This window comes from Macrobrachium nipponense, chromosome 4, assembly GCF_015104395.2.
Source record: "Macrobrachium nipponense isolate FS-2020 chromosome 4, ASM1510439v2, whole genome shotgun sequence".
Taxonomy (NCBI): domain Eukaryota; kingdom Metazoa; phylum Arthropoda; class Malacostraca; order Decapoda; family Palaemonidae; genus Macrobrachium; species Macrobrachium nipponense.
The window spans coordinates 29,720,747-29,741,948 of NC_061100.1; the positions used below are offsets into that span (position 1 = coordinate 29,720,747).

The window sequence follows — 21,202 nt, forward strand, 5'->3', positions numbered from 1 at the left end:
TTCTAATGAACTGCAACCCGGGTTGCCTGCAACCTCCCAGGAGTTTCCAGTTTCAATTTTTATATACTTATGGTGTTGTCACAACAACACCATTTAAGCTTTTATATTTACCGAAATTCGTTTCGCTTAAATATAATTGCTCGAGCATATCTTTTTATGCTCGGTGGTTCTAGCCGAACGCATTCCTTCGTGGAAAGGATTACTTGGCAACTCAGGATGACGAGTCAGCGACAGCTACTGCGTATTGAATTGCCCGAGGCATTTCATATCAGCTGCCGCTTTGAGATAGACGGTTGTTTATGTCTTTCTCACCTGCTTTGATTGAATAACAACCGTATCTCTGCCCAACAATCACGGACTTAAGTCTCTGATTAACGGGGATTCTCGCATACATGAATGACCATCTACTGCTGTGAAACGCTAGTATTCATCGTCTTCGGTATTGCGAGAATTTTAAACAGAGATATCTATTCGACTCTCTAAACATCTTTCTGTTTACCGCACGGTAACAGAATTCTGTAATAGTCTCTTGCTGCATCGTATCCGATAATGCGAATGATTTTTGCGGAATCTGAGTTTGTCCTCAAAATATCTTGTATTCGGAGGTGTACAATTGTTCATTGTTCACCCCGGATTAGCAGATGTATTGAAAGACATCGCCTACTCCCACACCTGCCAGCTCTACTTCCAAACGTTCAGCCCATGAGAAGCAGTTCTTCAAGCGGCTCTCTCCCCGTGTGTTTCATTACTGAAGAACGCCCCACTTTCATTTGCACAACGGACAGCAATGAAATGGCGGTTAGCGTTTTCAGTCATTTGTAAGCACAGGTTTAGAGAATCTTGAGATTCCTTCTCTCGATTCAGCTGGAAGACGTAGGTTGCATTCATTGCCTACCTTCGTCTTCAACGTCACATAGTGTTGTTTCTCCTTAAGCTGAGATTCAACGTCTATGAGATTTTCTTGCCATCAGGGACCTCGGTCTTTTGAAGGCAATTGACTTTCGCCTTTTGAGCTTATGCATTAAGAGAATCATCGCCGCGCCGTCCGGCATCGGTGACTAACAAATATTTTATTTGTTGGTCTCTCAGCATAACTCTTTAAAGGGCGAAGGTCACGTGACTTACCCGGATGCTTGGACAACTTGCCTCTACTGATTCCGAACCAGTCAGTCGGCAGCTGTCAGAGCGCCGAGTCAGTTACGAACTATGCTGTGGACTTAGTTCGGTTGTTCCAGAGCAATCATTACTTCGTCTTAATAGCTTGTCAGTATGAGTACTGTACATAACCAAAGTCGAGAAGAGGGATAGGTCATACGACTATTCCCTTCTTTTCGTCTTAGGTAACTGCATGACTTCTCTTGAGAAGTAAAGCACAAAGGGGATGGGGGATTTGTGACGCTCGATTTCGTACCGATCTTCGTAGCGAAGACTCAGAACCCTTCGGTAACTGACGATTGGTTCGAGTCCTTCACAATACCCTCCCTAATGGACTTCACCGCCTCCGATACGAAGGCTATGCTGCTTTGTCCTGTGAAGGTGCGACGGAGCTGTCTGAAGAAACTCGACACCCAGGATGAGTGTGGACGCCTCTTCATCATTCTCTCGCGTTCCGCAAGAACTTCTCCGTGGCGCAGGTAATGAAGGCAGGCGCCTGGTCCAACCGGACCGCATGCACCTCCTTCTACCTTCAGGATATTGCCCACAGTTCCTTGGATCTTTTTCCTTGGGAACCGTGGTGGTTGCTCAACACGTTGTGTAGTTAACCCAGACCCTCGCAGGCTGAACAGCATCGAGTCCTGGTGTGACCGTAAGAATGGATGAGGAATGAGAGTGTGACTGGCTCCTCTTCCCATCTTTTTCTTCCCTCTACCTTTGGGTAGAGGGACACGGTCGTCACCCTGCTGGTAAGGACGAGATGCAGGTGAGCTACTCAATAGAGGCACCATCCTATCCCTTTTCAGTAGGGATAGGAGTAAATATCCACCACTTCCTCCAACAAGGGGGAGGAAGTGGATGCCAAATTGAGACAAACCCATCATTTTATGATTGTCTCTTGCAAACAGGAACAAGTTCTTGCTTGCTGGTACGAAGAGATACGCTTGCCTCTCTCTTAGTACTTGGCCCAGAGGTCTGACCATTGATCCTGCGGTGCACACCCCGATCAATCGGACAGAGGTTTGGATCCCTCCCTTGCTCTTACGACCAGGGAGGCACTCCAGGGTTGGACGAACACCAGTCTGTTCACCAAAAAGACTCAGATTCCTCCCACCAAGAAGTGAGTCTTCCTATTGTTAAAGGACCGAGGGTTTGTATTACGTATCGGAACAAATGACAATTTGTCGAAAATTGCATTTTTCCTAACTATACAAACCTGAGGTCCTTTACATATAGTCCCACCTCATGCCACCCCTCACTCTGCAACTTTTTGCATGGGCCTAAAGCAAAAGTGATTCTTCACCTCTCGGGCGCGCGGGCGCGCGCAGCGATCGGACAAGCAGTTAACTACCGTTCTCCACCCTTGTTCGAAGCTTACGACCGTCCCAGCTGCCGCTAGTTACCTTCCTATTGTTAAAGGACCTCAGGTTTGTATAGTTAGGAAAAATGCAATTTTCGACAAATTGTCATTTTTTGCAGACAGGGACCTGACTCTAAAGACTGTTTTGTTCATGAAACTTACCTGTCAGATATATATATAGCTGTATTTTCTGACATCCGACAGAATTTCAAAACTCGCGGCACACGTAGTGGGCGGCCAGGTGGTAGTACCCATTCCCGCCGCTGGGAGGCGGATATCAGGAACCATTCCCATTTTCTATTCATATTTTTTCTGTCGCCGGTGCTGGAAACAACTGTTTGCAGTACCTCCGTCTAGGATTTTTGGATTATCTCACTTTAAATTATCTGGATTGACTTTTGGTATCGACTGGATTGTTGATTGGCACGCGTAATAGTGGATTGGTTTTTGATTTTAGATTGGCTTTTCTGTGTACATGATGTCGGGATCAAGTACAGGGAGTTTCAGAGTGTGTGTGAGGAGTGAATGTAAGGTGAGGCTTCTTAAACCTTCAGTTGATCCTCACACAGTTTGTATGGAATGCAGGGGGCATGTTTGCTTGGTTGATGATGCGTGCAATGAAATGCGGATTTGTCAGTATGATAAATGGAAGATTATGAGACCTATCGGCGTAAATTGGAGCGTGATAGAGTCAGGAGGTCTTCCTCCAAGAGCAGTTCTACAAAAGGTAGGAATGTAACTATTTCTCCCTCCACTTCTAACACCGGTAGATTTTGTTCAACCTAATCCTGTGTTGTTGCCTTCGGGCCCTATTGCTGTGTCTGGAGAAGGTGATGCCCTTTCTCTGATTCTCGAGTCTATTCGCGCTCTTGAATCTAAAGTGTTGGCCTTAGAAACTGGCCCTGTGAAAGTTTGTGATCGTGTCCCTAGTGTTGTGGAGGGGGCGTCAGATCGGCCCCATAATGCCTCTAGGCCTAGACCTCTATCGGACTCCCAGGACTCAGGGAGTGGGTATGTCGAAAGCCGCAAGAGGGTTACGGGGGCTCCCCACCGATCTGGCGTCCCTTCAGCAGGCCTTGTTGCTAAGTCCCAGGCTGCCAAGGAGCGCGCACGGGCGTGCGTCCTGAAGGATTGCTTTTCGTCCTCCGAAGCGTCCTCCCCGCGCAAGGGGTGGAGCGCTCGGAGAGACTCTCGTCCGCTGAAAAGGACTTTTCGTTTTGAGGACGCTTCACGTCCTATATCACCGCTTTCTTCAGAGGACGCGTATGATGCTTTTCCTCCTCAGAAGAGAGGTAGAGTCTCAACCGACGAGGACGCTGGGTTGCGCGCACAGGCGTGTTCCCCTGAGATACAGGTAGCTGTACCTGCGAGAAGGAAGGAGGCGTCCCCTCGCCTTCTCGCAGGGTCAGTCTTGCTCCTTCTTCTTCGTCACCTACGAAGAAAATCCTTTTGTCCCTTCAGGACCAGATTTCGTCTCTCATGGCTCAAAGGACTCGCCCAGCAGCAGTCGAGCCTAAGCGGAGAAAGGACGTCAGGCTGCCCGTCAAGAGGACGAAGCAGTCTCCTTCTCTCTCGTCTCGTTCGTCTCTCTCTCCTCCTCCGGATCGTCACCGTTCTCGTTCTCCGGGTAGATCTTACGCTCAGCAGGACGCTTTGCGCTTTCAACAGGGCGCTTGCTACGCGAAGCAGGACGCTTTTGAGGACGCTCGGCAGGACGTTCTCCGTTCAAAGCAGGACGCTTTTCGGACGAGGCAGGACGCTTTTGAAAAGCAGGATGCTTTTGAGGACGCTCGCAGGACGCTTCGCCTTTGCTAAGCAGGACGCTTTTGGCGCCTCTCGTCAGGAAGCTCGTGCTTCCTCTCGTAGGGACGTGTCTAATAGTAAGACAGTCCCCGTCGTTTTAAAGGACGCTCAGCGTTCACAAGATGTCCGTCCTTCAACAAGTTTTAAGGATCGTCGTAAGGACGAGTCCATGCCTGAAGCGGTAACTTCCAATCAGCGGAAGTCTTTGTTTAGACCTAAGCCTGCTGGACGTACGCCCTCTCCGGATGGACGTTCTCCAGTTCCTCTTAGAGAAGAAAGGGAACATAGTAGTCCAGCGAGTTCAGTCGAAGAGGAACCTCCTGTAGCTTCGGCTGTCTCAGACTATAAGGTTCTTGTGCGGCTGTTACGTTCGTCCTTAGGGGATAAGTTTCAGCCGGCAGCCCCTAGGTCTCCTCCCTCTCAACTTTCGTCTTCTAAGTCAGTCAAGACTCCTGAGTTTGTCGAGATGAAGACGTCGCTTTCAACCAAGAGGGGTTTCAAGAAGCTCCAAGACTTTATGTCTCGAAGGAAGGACCAGGGCAAGACCACTTTCGCCCTTCCTCCCTCTAGACTCTCCGGGAAAGGAGGCATTTGGTATGAAACCAAGGATGGACATGGGGTGAAGGTTCCTTCGTCGGCCGCTCTTGGGGTGACTTCTCCAGTTTAGTAGACGCTCAGAGGAGGTCCCTCTTATCATCTGCAAAGGTGTCCTGGACTCCTGTGGAGACGGACCACCACTTGAAAGGACTGCTGCGCACGTTGGGAGTCTTCAATTTCTTAGACTGGTGCTTGGGAGTTTTGGACCTTCAGTCTAGAAGCCCTGATTCTCTCAGTCTGGGGGAGCTGTCCAGCGTGTTGTCGTGTATGGACAAGGCCGTCAGGGATGGTTCGGAAGAGCTGGTTTCTCATTTTGGAACAGCTTTCCTGAAGAAAAGAGCTCTTCTATGTAATTTTACCGCTAAGTCGGTTTCTCCCGCTCAGAAAGCGGAATTGCTCTTTTCGCCTCTTTCGGACCATCTCTTCCCCCAGGGTATGGTGAAAGATCTTGCGACTAGTTTGCAGGAGAAGGCGACCCAGGACCTCTTGGCACAGTCTTCAAGGCGCCCAGCAGTTCCTTCTACATCTTCGTTCGTGAGACCCCCGAAGAAAGTCAAACCCTTTCGCGGGGCACCCCCCTCGAGAGCAGCTCCTCGAGGGAGAGGTTTTTCAAGAGGAAGAGTTTTATTTAAGCCAAAATCTACCAAATGAAGATCTTGTCCTTCAGACGCCAGTCGGGGCCAGACTGAAGTTCTTTGCGGAGGCATGGAGGCAGAGAGGGGCGGACCCTTGGACTCTCAAGATCGTAGAGCAAAGGGTACAAGATCCCCTTTTTACATCCTCCTCCATTAACATCAACTCCCAGAGACCTCTCTCCGACTTATCAGGGAGAGAAGCATCCTTTTCGATCTTTTAGACCAGATGGTGAAAAAAAGAGCGGTGGAAGCAAGTCGTGGATCTGGGGTCACCGGGCTTCTACAACAGGATTTTCCTGGTGCCGAAGCAGTCGTCGGGTTGGCGCCCAGTCCTGGATGTGACAGGCTCAATCTTTTTGTGGAGAAAAACAGTTCAAGATGGAGACGCCTCAGTCAGTGCTAGGAGCCTTGAGACCTGGCGACTGGATGGTGTCTCTAGACCTGCAGGACGCGTACTTTCACGTCCCCGTCCACCCTCTTTCAAGGAAGTACCTGAGATTTGTCTTAGGCAACAGGGTTTGGCAATTCAGAGCCCTTTGTTTCGGTCTCAGCTCGGCCCCGATGGTTTTTACAGTAATAATGAGGAATGTAGCGAGGTGGCTGCATTCTTCAGGGATCAGGATATCCCTCTACCTCGACGATTGGCTGATCAGAGCGTCGTCGAGAAGAAAATGTCTGGAGGACCTTCAATCAACGTTAGCCCTAGCAAAGTCCCTGGGCCTTTTAGTCAACTCCGAAAAGTCACATCTGACCCCCGACACAGTCCATCGTGTATCTGGGGATTCAGATGGATTCAGTTGGCTTTTCGGGCGTTCCATCCCAGGAACGCAGCAGCTAGGCTTAGAGAAAGTCTCAGCCTTCCTAGGGAGAGAGGCTTGCTCGGCGAGGGAATGGATGAGTCTGCTGGGCACCATTTCCTCGCTGGAAAAGTTTGTCTCCTTGGGAAGACTACACCTCAGGCCTCTTCAATTTTTCCTTGCGGAAGAATGGAAAGCCAAGGAGGACCTGAATGCGATCCTAAGGATCTCAAACCCAGTGAAAGACCACTTAAGATGGTGGCTCGACCCTCAGAAGTTGCAAGAGGGTTTATCCCTAAATCTTCTGAGCCCCGACCTAGTGTTGTTCTCAGACGCTTCCATTTCCGGTTGGGGAGCAACACTAGGAGGGGAGGAAGTGTCAGGCTCCTGGAGAGGGGAACAGGTAGCCTGGCACATCAATGTGAAGGGAACTGGCAGCGATCTTCCTGTCGCTGCAGTTCTTCGAAGGCAAAAGTGTCAGGCAAGGTCATTCAAGTCAACTCGGACAGTACCACAGCCCTTGCATATCTGAAGAATCAGGGAGGAACTCACTCGCGATCCCTTTTTCTCCTTGCAAGGGAAGTTCTGCTATGGGCAGACGTAAGGCAGATCAAGATCCTGACGAGATTCGTGGCAAGGGTACAGAATGTCAGGGCGGACCTTCTCAGTCGTCAAAATCAAATTCTGCCAACAGAGTGGACCTTGCACCAGGAAGTCTGTCAGCAATTATGGAGACTGTGGGGACGTCCTCTAGTCGACCTGTTCGCTACGTCGAGGACGAAGAGGCTTCCTCTGTATTGCTTCCCGGTCCTGGATCCAGGAGCAATTGCGGTGGATGCGTTGCTCTGGAGCTGGACAGACCTAGATCTTTACGCCTTTCCCCCATTCAAGATCATGGGGGAAGTCATGAGGAAGTTCGCAGCTTCAGAAGGGACAAGGTTGACTCTGATTGCCCCGATGTGGCCAGCAAGAGAATGGTTCACAGAGGTCATGACTTTCCTTGTGGACTTCCCAAGAACGTTGCCCTGGAGGAGAGATCTACTCAAACAGCCTCACTTCAAAAGGTATCACCAAAACCTCTCCGCTCTGGCTCTGACTGCGTTCAGACTATCGAAAAGTTGGCCAGAGCGAGAGGCTTTTCGAAAGCAGCTGCGAGAGCAATCGCTAATGCTAGAAGAGCCTCTTCAAGAGCTGTCTACCAATCAAAGTGGGCCTCCTCCAGGGCGTGGTGCAAAAAAGAAGGAATTTCCTCTTCCACGACCTCTGTGAACCAGATAGCAGATTTCTTGCTCTACTTAAGAAATGTGCAGAAATTGGCAGTCCCTACAATTAAGGGTTATAGGAGTACAGTATGTTGTCGGCCGTTTTTCGACACAGAGGACTGGACCTCTCTGACAACAAGGATCTCCACGATCTCTTAAGGTCGTTCGAAACCTCCAAGATTCCACAGGCAGACCACCCTCATGGAATCTCGATGTGGTTCTTAAACATCTAATGTTAAGTCCCTTTGAGCCTCTCCACGAAGCTTCTCTACAGGACTTGACGAAGAAAGCGCTTTTCCTAACTTCTCTGGCGACGGCGAAGAGAGTTAGTGAAATCCAAGCGTTCAGTAGCCTAGTGGGCTTCAAGGGGGACAACGCTGTCTGCTCGTTGAGCCCAACTTTCTTGGCTAAAAATGAGAACCCGTCTAATCCTTGGCCCAAGAGCTTTGAGATCAAAGGTATGTCGGGTCTCGTGGGTCAAGAACCAGAGAGAGCCCTGTGCCCTGTCAGGGCTCTCAAGTTCTATGTTCATAGAACTAAAGAGATAAGAGGTCCCTCAGGTAATCTCTGGTGCTCGGTGAAAAGACCAGATTTGCCATTGTCAAAGAATGCTGTGGCTTTCTTTTTGAGGGACGTCATTAAAGAGGCTCATTCATCTTGCCAGAAGACTGATTTGAGCCTCTTTAAAGTGAAAGCTCACGAAGTCAGAGCCGTAGCTACTTCTCTTGCCTTCCAAAGGAATATGTCTATCAAAGATATCCTTGATAGCACCTTTTGGAGGAGCAATTCCGTATTCGCCTCACATTACCTCCAGGATGTGAGAACGATTTACGAGAACTAGTTTTTTGGGGCCATACATTTTGGCAGACAGTTTTGGGGGCTGAAGGTAGCTCTCTTCCTATCCCTTAGCTTAGTTTAGGTTAGTTTTATTGTTGTGTTTTTGGTTGATGGTGAGATCTTCTGTGGAAATCTCCCATTCTTTAGTTTAACTGTCAGGGGTTTTTTGGTTAGTTGGTCAGGTGGTGGTCGGTTGCTGTGTTACTACTCCCATAGTTTGGCTCGATGGTCTTGTCACGTTGAGGTCACGTCCCCGTTGACAGAGCATCCAGAGTGCACCAGCAGTACAGGTCTACACCTGGCTGGCAACTCTGATAAAAGCAGAAGCAGGCTTAAGTGACAGTAATCACAGAGTCTACTTTTTTAACAGGTAAGGAACCAAGAAGTACATAATTTACTTAATTTAAGTTTTGTTCATGAAACTTACTTGACAGATATATATACAGTATAGCTGTATTCTCCGAAGTCCGACAGAATTTCAAAACTCGCGGCACACGCAGTGGGCGGCCAGGTGGTAGTACCCATTCCCGCCGCTGGGAGGCGGATATCAGGAACCATTCCCATTTTCTATTCATATTTTTTTCTGTCGCCGGTCGGTAAACACCTGTTTACAGACCTCCGCCCAGGATTTTTGGATTTGACTCGTTCTAAGTATCTGGATTGACTTTTGGTTTTTGACTCTGGATTGTTGGATTGGCATACGCGATAGTGGACTGTTTTTTTATTTTGGATTGGCTTTTCTGTGAACGTTGATGTTCTGGGATCAAGTTCAGTGAGCTTCAGAGTGTGTGTGAGGAGTGATTGCAAGGTGAGGCTACCGAAATCATCGGTAGATCCCCACACAGTATGTATGGGGTGTAGGGGGCATGTTTGTTTGTTGGATGATCGATGCATTGAATGCAAAAGTTTGACTGATGATGGATGGAAGGTGTATGAGTTCCTATCGGCGTAAGTTGGAGCGCGATAGGATCAGGAGGGCTTCCTCCAAGAGCGGATTGTTTTCTACGAAAGGTAAGGGAAGTAACATTTCACCTATTTTAACACCAGTAGAATTTGCTTCACCTAATCCTGTGTTGTTGCCTGAGGGCCCTGGTTCTGTGTCTGGAGAAGGTAATGCCCTTTCTCTGATTCTAGAGTCGTTACGCACTCTAGAGTCCAAAGTGTTGGCCCTAGAAAACGGCTCAAGTAAAGTGTGTGATCGTGCCCCTAGTGTTGTGGAGGGGGCGTCAGATCGGCCCCATAATGCCTCTAGGCCTAGACGCCTCTATCATCGGACTCCCAGGACTCAGGGAGTGGGTATGTCGAAAAGCCGCAAGAGGGTTAACGGGGGCTCCCCACCGATCTGGCGTCCCTTCGGCAGGACCTGTTGTTAGTTCCCAGGCTGCCAAGGAGCGTGCTCAGGCTCGCATCCTTAAGGACTGTTTTTCGTCCTCCGAGGCGCCCTCCCCGCGCAAGGGGTGGAGCGCTCGGAGAGACTCGCGTCCGTTGAAAAGGGCTTTTCCGAGGGAGGACGCTTTACGTCCCCTCTCTCCGTTATCGTTGCGGTCTTCTCCTGCGTCGTATGACGCGTTTCCTCCACAGAAGAGAGGTAGGACGTCGTCCGAGGACGACGCTGAGAAGCGCTTCTCTCGCGCCTCGGAGAGGCAGGTTGCTGTACCTGTGAGAAGGAAGGAGGCGTCCCCTCGCCCCCCCCTCGTCTTCTCGCAGGCTCAGCCCTTCACCTCCTCTTGTTTCTTCACCAACGAAGAATATTCTTGTGTCTCTTCAAGACCAATTGTCTGCTTTAATGGCTCAGAAGACTCGCCCAGCAGCAGTTGAGCCTAAGCGTAGGAAGGACGCCAGACTGCCTGTCAAGAGGACGAGGCAGTCCCTTCTCCCTCTCCTCGTTCGTCTCTGTCTCCGCTTGCTTCTCCTTCGGAGCTTCCTCGTTTCCGTTCTACGGGTAGGAAGTCTCGTGGACAGGACGCTTTTCTTCCCTCTCGACGTCCTGATCAGGCCCCCGCGCGTCAGGACGCCTTTGAGGACGCTCGGCAGGACGCCTTGGAGACGCCGGCAGGACGCTTTTGAGGACGCTCGTCGGACGTTTTGCTAGACGCTTTGCCTATTGAGAAGGCTTTCGAGAGCGCCCAGAAGGACGCTTTGAAAGCGAAAGCTGGACGCTTTAGCGGAAAGCGTAAGGACGCTCCTCTAGAGCGAGTAAGAGTAGCCTCTCTTGACGCTCAGCGCGGTCAAGACGCTCTTCGTTCGTCGGAGCTCTAAGGATCGGACAAGACAGAAGGTCGGTCGCTTTGAAGAAGCTGATATCAGTAATCCTCGAAAGCCTTTGTTGAAGGCTAGACCCGTTGGGCGCACGCCCTCTCCAGAGGTGCAATCTCCTTTGCCTGCTTAGGGAGGAAGGAGAGCTTAGTAGTCCGGCGGACTCAGTTGAGGAGGAACAGCCTTCATTTCGTCTGTGTCCGATTACAAGGTGCTGGTTCAACTGTTTACGCTCTTCTTTTGGAGAGAAGTTCCAGCCTGCAGCTCCCAAGTCTCCACCCTCTCAGTTTTCGTCATCTAAGTCTTGCAGGTTCCGGAGTTTTGTGGAAATGAAAACTTCTTTGTCCACTAAGAGAGCGTTTAAGAAGTTTGCAGGATTGGATGGAACGTCGGAAGGATCAGGGCAAGTCGGCTTTCGCCCTTCCTCCTTCAAGACTCAGTGGAAAGGCGGCATCTGGTATGAGACCAAAGGAGAAGTAGGAGTTAAGATCCCGTCGTCTTCCCAAGGGGACTTTGCTAGTCTGGTCGATGCACAGAAGAGGTCTCTTTTATCGACTGCTAAGATTTCGTGGACGCCAACGGAGATTGACCATCACATGAAAGGTCTGTTAAGGACTCTTGAGGTCTTTAACTTTCTAGACTGGTGCTTGGGAGTCCTGGATCTTCATCTAGGAGTCCTGACTCGTTGAGTCTGGGGAGCTGTCCAATGTGTTATCCTGCATGGACAAGGCCGTCAGGGATGGTTCGGAAGAGTTAGTGTCTCATTTCGGCACTGCTTTTCTCAAGAAGAGAGCGCTTTTCTGCAACTTTACAGCTAGGTCTGTTTCTACATCGCAGAAAGCGGAGCTTCTCTTTGCGCCTCTTTCGAGCCATCTCTTCCCCCAGGCTATGGTAAAGGACCTGGCAGTGAGCCTACCAGGAGAAGGCTACCCAGGACCTCTTGGCCCAGTCTTCAAGACGTCCCGCAGTCCCTACCACGTCGTCTTTTGGACGACCACCTAGAAGGTTAAAACCTTTCGTGGCGCTCCTCCCTCGAGAGCTGCTCCTCGAGGGAGAGGGCTTGCAAGAGGAAGAGGTTCCTTCGAACCTAAATCCTCTAAGTGAGAATCAAGTCCTTCAGATGCCGGTCGGAGCCAGGCTAAAGTTCTTTGCGGGGGCGTGGAGAGAGAGAGATACAGATGCGTGGTCCCTCAAGATAGTGGAACAGGGGTACAAAGATCCCCTTTTTGGACCCTCCTCCTCTATCCACAACTCCCAGAGATCTTTCCCCGTCATATACAAGGGGAGAAACGTCAGATTCTTTTAGATCTTTTAGATCAAATGATCAAGAAAAGAGCGGTGGAACAGGTCTTAGACCTGGGGTCACCAGGATATTACAACAGACTTTTCCTGGTACCAAAGCAGTCGTCGGGGTGGCGTCCCGTCTTGGACGTAAGCAGGCTGAATCTTTTCATAGAAAAGAAAAAATTCAAGATGGAAACGCCTCAGTCGGTTCTAGGAGCCTTAAGACCGGGCGACTGGATGGTGTCCTTGGACCTACAGGACGCATACTTTCACGTGCCTATCCACCCTCTTTCAAGAAAGTTTCTGAGGTTTGTGTTAAAGGACAAAGTTTGGCAATTCCGAGCCCTTTGTTTCGGTTTAAAGCACGGCTCCGATGGTATATACCATGCTCATGAAGAACGTACGAGATGGTTCATTCTGCAGGAATAAGATGTCCCTGTATCTCGACGATTGGCTTATCAGAGCATCGTCAGAAGAGAGGTGTCTGAAGGACCTTCACTTCACGTTAGCCTTGGCGAGGTCCCTGGGACTTCTGGTCAACCTCGAAAAGTCGCATCTGACCCCAACACAGTCCATCGTGTATCTGGGGATTCAGATGGATTCAGTGGCTTTTCGAGCGTTTCCGTCCCAGGAACGACAGCTGCAAGGCTTAGAGAGAGTTTCGGCCTTCCTGGGGAAGGAAGCTTGCTCGGCGAGGGAGTGGATGAGTCTGCTGGGGACCATTTTTCCTCGCTGGAAAAGTTTGTTTCCCTGGGAAGACTACACCTCAGGCCTCTCCAGTTTTTTCTTGGCGAGGAAGAATGGAGAGTCAAAGAGGATGTGGATGCGACCTTTATGATCACCAAATCGGTGAAGAATCATCTAAGATGGTGGTTAGATCCTCGGAAGTTTCGAGAGGCGTTGTCCCTAAAGCTTCTGAGCCCCGACCTAGTGTTGTTTTCCGACGCCTCGGTGTCGGGATGGGGAGCAACACTAGGAGGGGAAGAAGTGTCAGGCACCTGGAGGGTTGGGGGGAACAGGTGTCCTGGCACATCAATGTGAAGGAACTAGCGGCGGTTTTTCCTGGCGCTACAGTTCTTCCAGCAAAAGGTTGCAGAAAAAGTTGTCCAAGTCAACTCGGACAACACCACGGCCCTTGCGGTTACGCCTTAAAGAATCAGGGAGGTACAACACACTCCCGTCCTCTATTTTTACTTAGCGAGGGAGATTCTGCTGTGGCCAGATGCGAGGCGAATCAGGATCCTGACGAGATTTATCGCAGGAGTCCAGAACGTCAGAGCAGACCTTCTCAGCCGACAGGATCAGATCCTGCCGACGGAATGGACGCTGCACCAGGACGTCCGTCGAGAGCTATGGAGACTGTGGGGACGTCCTTTAGTCGACCTATTTGCGACGTCGAGGACGAAGAGGTTGCCTCTTTATTGCTCCCCTGTGTTGGATCCGGGAGCAGTCGCTATAGACGCTCTGCTCTGGGACTGGACGAACCTGGACCTGTTGCCTTCCCGCCATTCAAGATCATGGGGGAAGTAGTAAGGAAGTTCGCGGCATTGGAGGGGACGAGGTTGACCCTGATCGCCCCGATGTGGCCCGCGAAGGAATGGTTCACGGAGGTAATGTCCTTCATCATAGACTTTCCGAGGACTTTCCCTGGAGGAAAGATCTACTCAGACAGCCCCACTTCGCAAGATATCACCTGAAAACCTCTCCGCTCTGGGTCTGACTGCGTTTTCAGACTATCGAAAAGTTGGCCAGAGCGAGAGGTTTTTCTAAAGCAGCTGCGAAGCGATCGCCAACGCAAGGAGGACTTCCTCTAGAGCTGTTTACCAGTCGAAGTGGGCTTCCTTCAGGGCATGGTGTAGAAAGGAGGGAATTTCCTCTTCCACTACCTCTGTGAGCCAGATAGCCGATTTCCTGCTATTTTTAAGAAATGTGCAGAAGCTGGCAGTCCCCCGACCATCAAGGGATATAAGAGTATGCTGTCAGCAGTCTTCCGACACAGAGGCCTAGACCTTACTGACAACAGAGATCTTCACGATCTCTTGAGATCATTTGAGACTACCAAGATACCTCAGGCGAGGCCTCCTTCTTGGAACTTAGATTAGTCCTTAGACTGTTGATGTCGAGTCCTTTCGAGCCTCTTCATGAAGCGTCTCTTAGGAACTTGACGAAGAAGGCTCTTTTTCCTAACTGCTCTGGCGACGGCGAAGAGAGTTAGCAAAATTCAAGCCATTTGTAAGCGAGTGGGCTTCAAAGGTGACAATGCTGTCTGCCTCTTTGGAGTCCCGACTTTCTTAGCAAAAAATGAAAACCCGTCTAACCCTTGGCCAAGGAGCTTTGAAATTAAGGGTATGACAAGCCTTGTGGGCAAAGAACCTGAGAGAGCCCTGTGCCCTGTCAGGGCTCTAAAGTTTTATGTTCACAAGACAAAGGAGGTACGAGGTCCCTCAGATAATCTGTGGTGTTCGGTTAAACGGCCCGATATACCATTATCCAAGAATGCTTTGGCGTTCTTTCTGAGGGACGTGATTAAAGAAGCTCATTCGTCTTACCACGAGAGAAGACCGATTTGAGCCTCTTGCGAGTTAAAGCTCACGAGGTCAGAGCTGTCGCAACCTCGCTTGCCTTCCAAAGGAACATGTCGATCAAGGACATCCTTGACGCCACCTTTTGGAGGAGCAATTCAGTATTCGCCTCACACTACTTGAGAGATGTGAGAACGATATACGAGGACTGTTTGTTCTCTTGGGCCATACGTTTTCTGCAGACACAGTCTTGGGGGTTGAAGGTAGCTCTCTCCCTATCCCTTGTTAGGTTTAGGTTAGTTTTTAGTTGTTTTTTGTGTTTTTTGGTTGTGGTGAGGGTCTTTGGTGAAGACCTCGCATCTCTTAGCTTAGTGTTCAGGGGTCTTGGATAGTTGGTCAGGTGGTGGTCAGTTGCTTCGTTGCCCTCATATGTATGGCTCGATGTTCTTGTCACGTTGAGGTCACGTCCCCGTTGACAGAGCATCCAGAGCGCACCAGCACTACAGGTCTCCACCTGGCTGGCAACTCTGATTAAGCACAAGCAGGCTTAAGTGACAGTAATCACAGAGTCTACTTTGCTAACAGATGAGGAACCAAGGTGTACATCATCTACTTAATTTAAGTTTCCTACAAATCCTATTCTGTCTCTTCCCACCATCCGAAGGTGGGATTCAGCTATATATATATCTGTCAGGTAAGTTTCATGAACAAAATGTTATTGTTATAATACAATTAAGTTTGTTCATACTTACCTGGCAGATATATATAATTAAGTGCCCACCCACCTCCCCTCAGGAGACAGTGGCACTGATAAAATATGAATAGAAAATGGGAATGGTTCCTGATATCCGCCTCCCAGCGCGGGAATGGGTAACTACCACCTGGCGCCACTGCGTGTGCCGCGAGTTTTTGAAATTCTGTCGGACTTCGGAGAATACAGCTATATATATATCTGCCAGGTAAGTATGAACAAACTTAATTGTATTATAACAATAACATTTCCTAAAAAATCCTATTCTGTCTCTTCCCACCATCCGAAGGTGGGATTCAGCTATATATATTAATCTGACAGGTAAGTTTCCATGAACAAAATGTTTTATTGTTATAATACAATTAAGTTTGTTCATACTTACTGGCGATGATATATAATTAGAGTGCCCACCCTCCTCCCCTCAGGAGACAAGGGTCATGAATAAAATATGAATAGAAAATGGGAATGGTTCCTGATATCCGCCTCCCAGCGGCGGGAATGGGTACTACCACCTGGCCGCCTACTACGTGTGCCGCGAGTTTTGAAATTGTGTCGGACGTCAGAAAATACAGCTATATATATATCTGCCAAGTAAGTATGAACAAACTTAATTGTATTATAACAATAACATTTTTCTTCTTGCCATAATGGCTTTGGCACAGACTGTAGGTGATCTCATTGCCTTTCTTACGACATGAGGCATTCAGTGGGATGGGGATCCGTCTCATTTGGATTTGTCTCAGAGTTTGTAGTGAAAGACTCAGAATCCTGACATCAGGTTCAAGTCTCGATCTTCTCAGTCGGATGTTGTTGGTATTGACCCAGACAAGATGCTACAGTATATTGTTATGTTGCTACAGTATTATCATGAAATATCTTGGCGTCTCAGGTCTGATTCTCACCCCTCTTCATCAGTACTGGCATGACCAAGAAAGAGATTTCCAAGAGCATGATCTCTTCCCAGCTACGTGAGAGAGTCAAATGGGCATATGCCTTGTCTGGTAAAGGGAATGAGGGTACAGATTGGGTGAGAGCTCATGAAGTCAAGCGTTGACCTGACTAGCATTCCAAAACAACCTATTGGTTCAACAGGTGTTATGAGCAGGAGTGTGGTCCCGTCAGACTGCATTCACCTCATTTTATCTTTGGGATGTTGCCCAAAAGTCTGGACACTTTTTCCTTGGGTCTTGTGGTGGTTACTCAATAAGTTGTGTAGTTTACCAGCTTCCCTAAGGGGACATGTTGCATCGTGTCTAAGGTATTCAGTTTCAGTGAGAGAGGGAATGTGAACGACTGGTTCTCCTTCCTTTTCTCCTCTCCTGTCTCAAACTTAGGGTGAATACATGCTGGACAGCTACCAAAAAGGGCTCCAGTTCATTGTTTTTCTTTGAGTTCAATTGGATGCAATGCCCCCCTCTCTCTTGACAAGAGGAGACAGGGACAGGCAGTAAAACAAACCTTGTTCATTGTATTAGCTGTTTTTATTGTGTTCAACGCACACTGGTACTTTTAGGTAACGGAAACAAACTCATTAGTACTTTATGCCAAAATGTCTAGCAGCTGTAACATCCCTTATGTTCAGCAGGCTCGAGGTGTGGGATACTTTCTTCTGCTCCTCCAGACCAGGAAGGTAAATCCCAGGTGGGCTGAACCTAACAGTCGGTTCAGAGAGTACAGTACCCTGAGTCCTCCAAGTAGGTTTGTATTTATGTAGGAATGAAAAGCAAATTCAGTTTCAGTAAGTAATCACTCGCCCCAGTTTTATACCGACACCTTTTATATAGGTGAGCGAGTCAGAGGCTTGTGACATGTCCAATTTAGCAGTTCTCTGGTATTATAGCAATATTTTACTAGAAATAGTGCTAAAGGAGACACATTTCACGGAGCGACACGGCTTCCTCGCCCAGAAATAGATTTTTCCTAAGTCAAAATCCCTTTTTAGTAACATACAGACCTGAAGTTCTGTACATTGAGGGCCCACCTCAGCCACTTTGACTGAGAGGCAAAGCGGAGTGCATACCAATGATGGGTAGGGCTCCTCCCACTTGTCAATAGTTAACAAAGTTTTCTGAAACTGCTGTTCCAGCTCCCGTCCGCAAGCTAAATCTTATGTAAAGAACTTTAGGTTATGTTAAGAAAAATAGAAATACAGTAACTAAAAGTTTACTATTTCAGTTCCATGAAGTTTTATTTGACCTTACCTGACAGGGCCATGACTCTGTTAATATAGGTAATTGAGGTTACTTATTACAGTATGTATTGTATTTTTCTTTTTCAGGTTAACTAATGGTAGGGAAAAATTATTTAAGTGGTATTCAACACAATAGTACAAGTCTAGTAATTTAACTCCTCATGTAAATACATTTCTGATTTTAACCCTTAAGAGACAGGCTGAAAAAAACATGCAGTATCCCAGGCCAGCAACTTTTGAGGTTGCCCAATTTAATAAAAAAAAATGCATCAATGAAAAGAAGAAGATGTGCAAATGCACATGGTGTAGGAAAAAAAATTATAATTTTATTTTGTAAAATTATGTAAATTTACTGAGATCAAAGGTGCAGTAATATTTTTGGATTTATGTATGTTTTTTTAATATTTCTTAGCACTTTTCTTTGCAAAATTACAATTATAACTGACATACTCTGATACAAAGATAAGAACTAAAACTAACAGCAAACCCTGGGTATACGTGTTTATCAGCAAACAATTAAAAAGACATCATGGGAGGAAGAGATCACAACCAACTTTCCTGCCCGATTTCCCCAAATTGATGACAAGTAATATTGATGCTCACCTGAGTGAATCCGTCCACCTCCCAAAACTTGTTGCTATTCATATGAGGGTATTTGTCCATTAAGCAATGCACATGCAGTATGTGAGATTAACAGCACTATGTACTACTGTGTAAAGAAAAGAGTAAAAGTATTTTATGTCTGCAGTTAAAGAGAAAATTAAAAAACAAAAATTAGGGTACAATTATGTGAAGTTTTAAAAGATTTTTTCCAAGAGTATTAAACAGCATTGCAGTTCATATTCATTATGCAGTTAGTTTTACCCAAATGTATGATCAAGAGTCCCCTTAAAATTGATATGAGTATCTTCTAACTGATGCCAAAGTCATGGCACTGGAAATTAGGAGAGAAATTAAAGAGCTATAAGACAAGTTGTTCTAAGAAGAATTTTGAGTATTTCTACTGGTCAGAGCTTGTGCCTGTGTTTGCATTGTTTGTTGTGCTATGAATCCATAGGGGACACTGACATTGAATGTTGAAAGTAAACACCTTGAATTAGTACACATTAATTATTTTGTAAAAAGTAATTATTGACAAAAGTCTCAATGAACACACACAGAAGTGCAGTCAGGATTGCTATTTCATAAGGAAATCGACAGGGTAACAAATTCAGAAAACTTTAATCCATCAAGTTTTACACTTCTGTCTGTAAAGTAAACCAATGTTCTTTATATTTTTCACAGATAATTATGGAACCGGGAACTTCAGAAATCGATATTAAAATTGAAGACTTCCCCAAAATTGAGCCTGATGAAGGTCTTTTATATGCAATAAAGGGATTTGCCAGTGGAGCTCTGATGTTTGGAAGTAGTGAGTGTGTCACATTCCACAAAGAGGACAGAAACTTGGATGTTGACGTTAGAAAGGGCAGTGTACTTACAGCGTTGCATAAACGTGAAGCAAACTTAGATTCACAACGGAAGGCTGATGTAAAGAACAATAAAGTAGGCCAAAAGGGGCACAGTTCTACTGTGAAGCTGAAGCGTAAGCGAACTCCCAGCCTCTTTAAATGCCCAGAATGTGGAAGGATATGCTCCGGAAAGACAAATCTGAAGTTGCATATGAGATTGCACACTGGAGAGAGACCTTTCACCTGTGAGGAATGTGGAAAGTCTTTTGCCAGGAGAGAAAACTACAGCTACCACATGAAAGTTCACAGTGGGGAGAGGCCACATGTGTGCCAAAGCTGTGGAAAGGCATTTATGATTAAGAGTCAGCTTAAAACTCATGAAGTGATACATACAGGTGACCGACGATATGTGTGTGAAAAGTGTGGAAAGTCCTTTGCACGTATAGCGGGCCTTCAGGCTCACATCAGAATTCACTTAGAAGAGAAGCCTTATAAATGCAGTGATTGTGGAAAGACATTTGCTCAAGTTGGGAATCTTCAAGAACACTTTTTCAGTCACTCGGATGAAAAAGCTTTCAATTGTGAGCAGTGTGGAAAAGCATATACCTCAAAGAAATGTTTGAGGAAGCATTTAAGAAGACATGAGGGACAAAGGCCTAATATCTGCAGTATTTGCAAAAAAGCTTTTGTTAGTAAGACAGTTCTTAAGCTACACATGAGAGTCCATACGGGAGAGAAGCCGTACGATTGCAAGGACTGTGGAAAGTCGTTTAGTCAGAGTGGACCTTTGAGAGATCACATGAGATTGCACACTGGAGAAAGGCCATATGTTTGTGACAAATGTGGGGAGACTTTTAATAGAAGAGGCACCAGAATTGAACACATGAAGAAACTTCATTCCTGAGAGGCATGCCAGAGAATAAAATGTTGACTTGAATATGTGAGGGAAAACAAAACAAATGGTTCATCTGTATTAAACAGATTTTCACTTAATAGAATGTTATGTTCTGTAAACATAATACGTAGTATTAGTTCAGAGCACACGGAATATATTTTAAAATTTATTTTGAACATACATGGTGTAGAGTATGCACAGCAAGTGTGTAATGCAACAGAAAATAAGACAGTTATTGAAGTGGAATAAATCATGATAAAAGCATGATCAGTGTAATTAAACAATGAAATGGTATACAGTTGAAAAACATCAGAATTTGTCTAAGATTATCATATAGTATATGCATACTAATGTATTAAGAGGCAAAACAGCAGCAGTAGTGTGGGACCTAGTTTAAGGACAGTACTATGTATATTTAGTATTATTTTTGACAGACTCAAAAAAGTAGTGCTGTAATTGTTACCATTTTTATGATATAATAAATGAGCGAAGTATCTTTTAATGATTATCACACCACATTCAGTACTTAGTCTAGTAATGCAAATTACGTTGTATAACTCAAACATTTTTTTAAAACTAAAATGTTTATTAATGTGAACCTCTTATTGTACAGTGGCTTGAAAAGCATGCTTGCTTATTTTCCAAACATTCAAGAATGGGAGAGTAGCTCCCACTCTGTCTTCTGCACATCCAAGCTAAACCACCCTACGTGCATAGTAAATCATTTCGAGAGTTGTCTGACATACAACCAAAAAGGAAGTTGGGAGGAGGGTCCTTTGAAATTTTGTAAAGGACTTAATTTGGGCCTTTAAAATTTTGTAGTGATTTATTTGTATAGAAAGATATATATTTGTTTGTTCCTACACAAATACAAACTTGTTCGTTGCATAGGATTTAGCTTGCGAATGAGAGCTTGAACGGCTGTTTAACGTTCGGAGAAGGTTAACTATCGACAGGTTGGGGAAAGCCCCACCCACCTGTTGGTCTGTACTCCACTTTGCTTCTGGAAACCATTGTGTCAAGATGCCTACGAGACACTCGGCCTGACTTTGGGTGTTTACTTTCTTAATAAATTCTGAGTATTTCTTTGCTTTTCTTGCTTTGTAAAATTTCTGCATCACAGAATGTGTTGATTAATAAAGATGAGCAAAACTCATCAGTCATCACAGCTTTCCACCTCCCTTAGAAGGGAACCCTAGGTATTTAGGCACTGCCCAGAACATTATTGTTTTTTTTTTCGCAACATCAATTTATGATAGCCTGGTTTGGTTTGGTGGGAGGACTCTTTGTAAGTCCTGCACTACAGTAGGGCCTCTTGAGCCATCCACACGACAGGAATTGGGAGCCTAGTGGTCTGCAAAGTCACTAGGGCTAAGAGATATTCATGAAAACAGACTTGCATCTTG

At 46.7% G+C, this 21,202-nt stretch overlaps 1 long non-coding RNA gene and 1 pseudogene across 1 annotated transcript in view; both read left to right on the forward strand.

Annotated features, from left to right (window-relative positions):
- Window positions 1–20,292, forward strand: part of LOC135210644 (zinc finger protein 665-like) — a 63,770-nt pseudogene extending 43,478 nt beyond the window's left edge.
- The window catches only part of LOC135210838 (uncharacterized), a 160,218-nt gene that overhangs the window by 55,027 nt on the left and 83,989 nt on the right, over window positions 1–21,202 (forward strand). The window lies entirely within an intron of this gene.